The sequence below is a fragment of the Anneissia japonica genome, unplaced genomic scaffold, assembly GCF_011630105.1.
Source record: "Anneissia japonica isolate Jap-2015-1 unplaced genomic scaffold, ASM1163010v1 scaffold1946_len758022_cov188, whole genome shotgun sequence".
NCBI classification, from domain to species: Eukaryota; Metazoa; Echinodermata; class Crinoidea; order Comatulida; family Comatulidae; genus Anneissia; species Anneissia japonica.
The window spans coordinates 39,651-45,081 of NW_022694730.1; the positions used below are offsets into that span (position 1 = coordinate 39,651).

Genomic DNA, 5,431 nt, shown 5'->3' on the forward strand with positions numbered 1-5,431 from the left:
AATTTTGACAATTTAGGGGTTTCAAAGGCTTATTTAATCGATTTTAGAGTCCAATAATATGTAGAAAATACATATATTTTTTTTCTCCCCGACGAAGTGTGCTTTTTCTCCCCGATGGCGGGGGGGGGGGGGGGGCCTCCCCCGAAAAAAAAAAAAGGAGCTCTCCCCGAAAAAAAAAAAATAATATTAATTGTTTTTAAATGTATAAATGGTTTGGCTCCCGACTATTTTGCTGACATGATTCGGCCTTCTCAGTATATTCTTGGGCGTAATTTGCGCTCTTGTGACAAACTATTTCTACATCAACCAAAGTCATAACTCTTACGGGGATCGAGCTTTTAGTATTGCTGCCCCACGTCTTTGGAACGCTTTGCCTTGCTCCGTCATACATATTAGATCTTTAAACTTGTTTAAAAAAACTTTAAAATTACATCTCTTCTCCGAGGCGTATGAAGAACCTTGATGTTTCTCTGTTGAATTTATATTATTTACAAAAAAAAAAAAAAAAAAATTAAATTAAAAATACCACTTTTCTCTGTCAACGCAATGTTGCTCCTTTTGCAGTGCACACGGTAGTGGAGCCCTGGAATTATCCTGGGGCGGAAGGTGCTGATGCTCAATATACTGCCTTTGAGTATAGTGAGAAGTGTCCAAAAAAACAGGTTTGCGAGATAAGCTTGCCCAAAGCAATTTTATTGCATTTTCTGGATATTTTGGGTATGCTGAATCCAAAAATGCAAGGGTCCATTTTTTTCAATATCGTCTTGGCCGCCATATTGGAATTTCAAAATGGCTGCCATTTTAACCCTAAAAATGACCATAACTCTACTATTAAAGCAGACTTAATTTCAAGTGTTAACCCTATGTTTTCAATGTCAACCTATTTGATTTTAATATTGTCATAGACCATAGATGGCGGCCATTTTTCAACAAAATCTTCCTGGAAAACAGTTATTTCAATTATCATGGTGTTTACAACAATATAAATTACACTGCATGCTTCAACCCTGTGCCTACATAGCCAATTACACGCAGGGCGTTTATGGGCGAATCCATTTTGTGCTCAAGGGGTATGTTTAAAATAAATAAATATAAATAAATTCAGGAAGAAATTACAAACCTTAAAGAAAGGCTGTCTATCAACAAATGAACTATAAAATATACACAAATACATATACATGTGACTTAAACTTATATACCCGATAATACACGCAGGGTATGTATGGGCGATTCCATTTATCCTTGAGGGGTTTAAAATATATAAATATATGCATGATACTTAAGCTTATAGAGCACACAATTAGGCATCCAGGATGAGTTTAACCTCCACCAATGTAGAAACAGCGTCTTTGTTACATCTGGGTACAAACAGGCACCCTGTTAGGCAGTATGTTCCACTTCAGGATATAGGGTTTGGAGATTTAGGGAATGGAGTTTTTGGTCGTGGGAAAAAATCCTGCAACACTGACAGGAATTGAACCCAGGACCCTGGGATTGGAAATCAAGCATCTTAACCACCAAGCTATTCAACTCCAACTTTATGCTGCTGCACTACTGTGCACTGCAAAGAGAACGGCGCCAATTAAAGTATACAAACAAAGAATGAGAAAGTTTAACAGGAAGTGTAGTAAACGAGTATCATTATTGTATAACAGAAGGGAAAAACCAATGAAATTGTGATACAGTAGTTGATACGGAAGACGTTGAATAGAAGTAAACAATGAGAATAATCTTCCAGAACTACTGTATCACCATTTCATTGGTTTTTCCCAACGTCGGCAAACAAACATTTTACGAAAGCTGCAATGTCGTCGTCGTCGTCATCGTCGTCGTCGTCGTCGCCGTCGCCGTCATCGTCATCGTCATCATCATCGTCATTATTATTATTATTATTATTTATTATTATTATTATTTATTATTATTTATTATTATTAATTATTATTAATTATTATTATTATTATTATTATTATTATTATTTCGTGCTTACACCTTGTTCATTTGCGCCTTATAAATTGACCTATTATTATTATTATTATTATTATTATAAAATATAGATTTTTTTTTCATTTTCTAACGAACCTTAAAAGTTCTTTTTTGAGTTGAGCAACCAAATGTCGATTGACGTCTGTATACGTGCGTCTGTAAAGTTTCCTTGAAACCCACCCTCGAGCATGCAGAAAAAATCGCTTGCATTCGTGAATTCTGTATTTAAGCATATGGGGGGAGGTAGGCACTCTTAATGAAGCGACGTTCTAGTTCTCTTTATGTTGACCACGAAGATGTATAGTAAGTGTAACTGATTGGCTTACGGTAAACCCTCAAACTAGCATAATATAACCACATTTAAACTCTAATTAGACTAGAAAAAAAATCTGAAAAAATGAGTTAGGGGGAGTGGAATGTTAGAAGCAATCCACATAGCCAGATATCCAAATTAATCCTTTCTGGTCACCCTAAGACACTTGATTTTACGGCTTGTATACAAATTTGGGCCATTTTTCAAAATGGCCGCCAAATTTATCTCAAATGTGCATAAAATTGGAACTAAATAAGCTACAGATGTAATTTTTTGTCTAAACTCATAATTTCTAGACAGGCAACAAACTAGACATATAAAAACTACTGTCACTCAAGACAGAATGGAACATAATTAAAAAATTAGTGTTTATTTGTTTTTAAAATAATTGCAAAATATACTTAAAATGTAGGGCCTACATAAAATAGGAACAAGTATAAGCTACTAGTACAGTTTTCTATATAATCCAGATAAATTTTTGTGCAAAAATAGATTTTATTGACTAATTTTATCATTTTTACTGCGCTGAATTCAAACAAGTTAGGTGACATTTTTGTCCCAACGTCATCGGTCGCCATTTTGAATTTCAAGATGGCTGACGCACCACATAAAACATGGTCATAATTGGTGTCAAAGGAAAGGGAATTATACACTGATCGTTTATTGTCATTACACCTGAACAACATAATACATATTTACAGCGATATAGACCAATATATAAAGTCATATGAAAAAAAATATAAAAAATCAAACTTACCAAAAGTTGTTGTGTTTGGTATCATTTTAAAGCTCTGCCAATGATGAGTTATGTTTTCCGGTATATACATGTCAGAAACTGTGTAGTTTTTCATATATTGTCCTGTAAATCTAATTATGGCATACTGTATACAAAAATAAACAGGACCCAGTTGCCTAATGTTCGTGAGCTCTCGGGGTGGAGGTGGGTGGGTTCTCTTAATTCTAACTAGCATTTTACTATCACGCACATAATACATGTGCTTTATGGGCCAAGTCCCAGTTCAAATGGGTCCTTGAGAAGCCACGGAGGCCGAGCCCTTCTTACTACTGTACTACCCATCACTCTACTAAAACGCCTTTTCCGAAAAAAAAAAACAAAAACAAAAAAACCAAATAGAACAAAATCCCACAAACACACTCTTGACTGATTTATTAGAAGGGGTCAGTCCAACTACGACCCATCATTTTATTATGGAGGTTTGACCAGATATATGTACACCTGTGTGCTTTCTGGGGAAATGCTTAGTTCCTCCGAGTCCAAATGAACCCCGGATGGGCCAGGGGCCCCACTCTTACTTCATGGTGGCCAAGGCAAATACAGTACTGTATATTGTGTTTTCCTATTTAGGCCTATTGATGATTCTGCATACAGTAAATACTTGTACGCCATTAATTATGTCAAATAAACAAGTAAATACTTGTAACTACTGTATGAACAATGGTACCGTTATGTTACGTGCTGTTTGATTGGCTGATTGATTTGTTATAACATTAATAGGCATGGTCCTCCCAGTGGTGCAACAACGAGTCGTGAGTCCCGGGCCGAAACATTATGTTAGGAGCACCATGCATATCAGTAAAATATTTTTGCTCACGAAGTGACACCGGGTGGGTAATCCCTCTAGAGATAAGTGTTAAGGATGAAAAGACTTTAATTATTAGACAATGCCAAAAAATGTTGTATGAATAATATTTTGCACACACATTTCTAATTTGAATATTTGCGTGCAACATATATATATATTAGGTATGTGCATATGCACGTGCATTTTCTTGGCTTTGCTAATACAAATAAGTGTTATCAAACAATCGTTCAATCAATCGTTTCAGGGTGGGTCCAGGAGACATGGGTCTATCCCAACCCCCAAAAAATAAAGAAGAAAGAGAAAAGAAAGACCAGAAAGAAGGGAGCATGACTTCACTGTAGGCCTATTCCAAAACAAGCTTTTTTTTTAAATGTCTGTGGTCTCCACCATTTCTAAACAAAATTCTTTCTCTATATCTGTCCCTTATGGGTTAATGGACACATTCGGTGTAAACACCAAGGAAAACCCACAAAAGTCGGAAGAATATTTGTTTCCAGTGAGGTCCTCCTGGTGGTGATTGGGCACCACACCGGCAGTGGCCTAACGATGGGCCCGGGGCCCTGTGGCTTTCTGAGACTGGGGGCCCTTTTTTTATCCGGTCACTACTTTGATTGTGGGTATTTAAATGTGCTCGTTTTTCTAATATTTGGCATTGTATTCTAGATTGCTTTTAAAAACAAAATAAATTATATGATAGGCCTATCAGTTGCAGATCAAGGTATTCAAAATAGAGGGAATGTGGGTAGGGAGGGACATTCACACACCATGCCACCTCAGCCCCAGCATGGTTGGGGCTAAGGTAAGATCATTTATGAATACGGCATCTCGAAGTGGCCGGAAATGGCACTCATAGATTTAAAATGCGAGTATAATTTCCATTTTTAAAACAATTGGAAAATTTAAGGGGGGGGGGCAGGCCGACAGGGCTCCGATTAAACCTTTACTGGATATACTATGATATATGTCTTACAGTCGATCTTGGAGACACATTATGCTATTATGTATCAACAAAGCCCTTTTGGGAAAGGGTGCCCTAGCGAGGACCCATGATGGGTTGGGGAACCTTCGGGGCCCTAGGTGACAGGGGCCCTGCGGACCGCTGCACAAGAGCGCATTATGTCGTTACGCCACCGTACATTGGGAAACAATTTCCTACTCATTTTCAATTAGTATACCGCGCACTTTAACGTGCACACAGGCCATAATGCACACGGGACCAACAGGTTAAATGTCTCATCCGAAAGACGGTGTGCTATCGTAACTTGCATTTTAGCCCTCCAGCTGCAATACAAGGAGAGCAGTGATTGGAATTCAATACACCACCTCCTTCCTAAAGCCCCTTCCAATTACCATCTTAGAAAACTTTAAGACTTTATCCTCCAAAATGGCTAGAAAGGACTCCCTGCACAGGCGAATGCTTTGTTCATTTTTAAGTCAGTAATTAAAATAACTATAATAATCTCACTAAAATATTTGTAATTACAATAATAATAATAATAATAATAATAATAATAATAATAATAATAATAAT

The 5,431-nt window shown here is 37.0% G+C and overlaps 1 protein-coding gene across 1 annotated transcript in view; it reads right to left on the reverse strand.

The window, feature by feature from the left end:
• Positions 1–5,431, reverse strand: part of LOC117101196 (ribonuclease Oy-like) — a 19,416-nt gene that overhangs the window by 8,452 nt on the left and 5,533 nt on the right. The window lies entirely within an intron of this gene.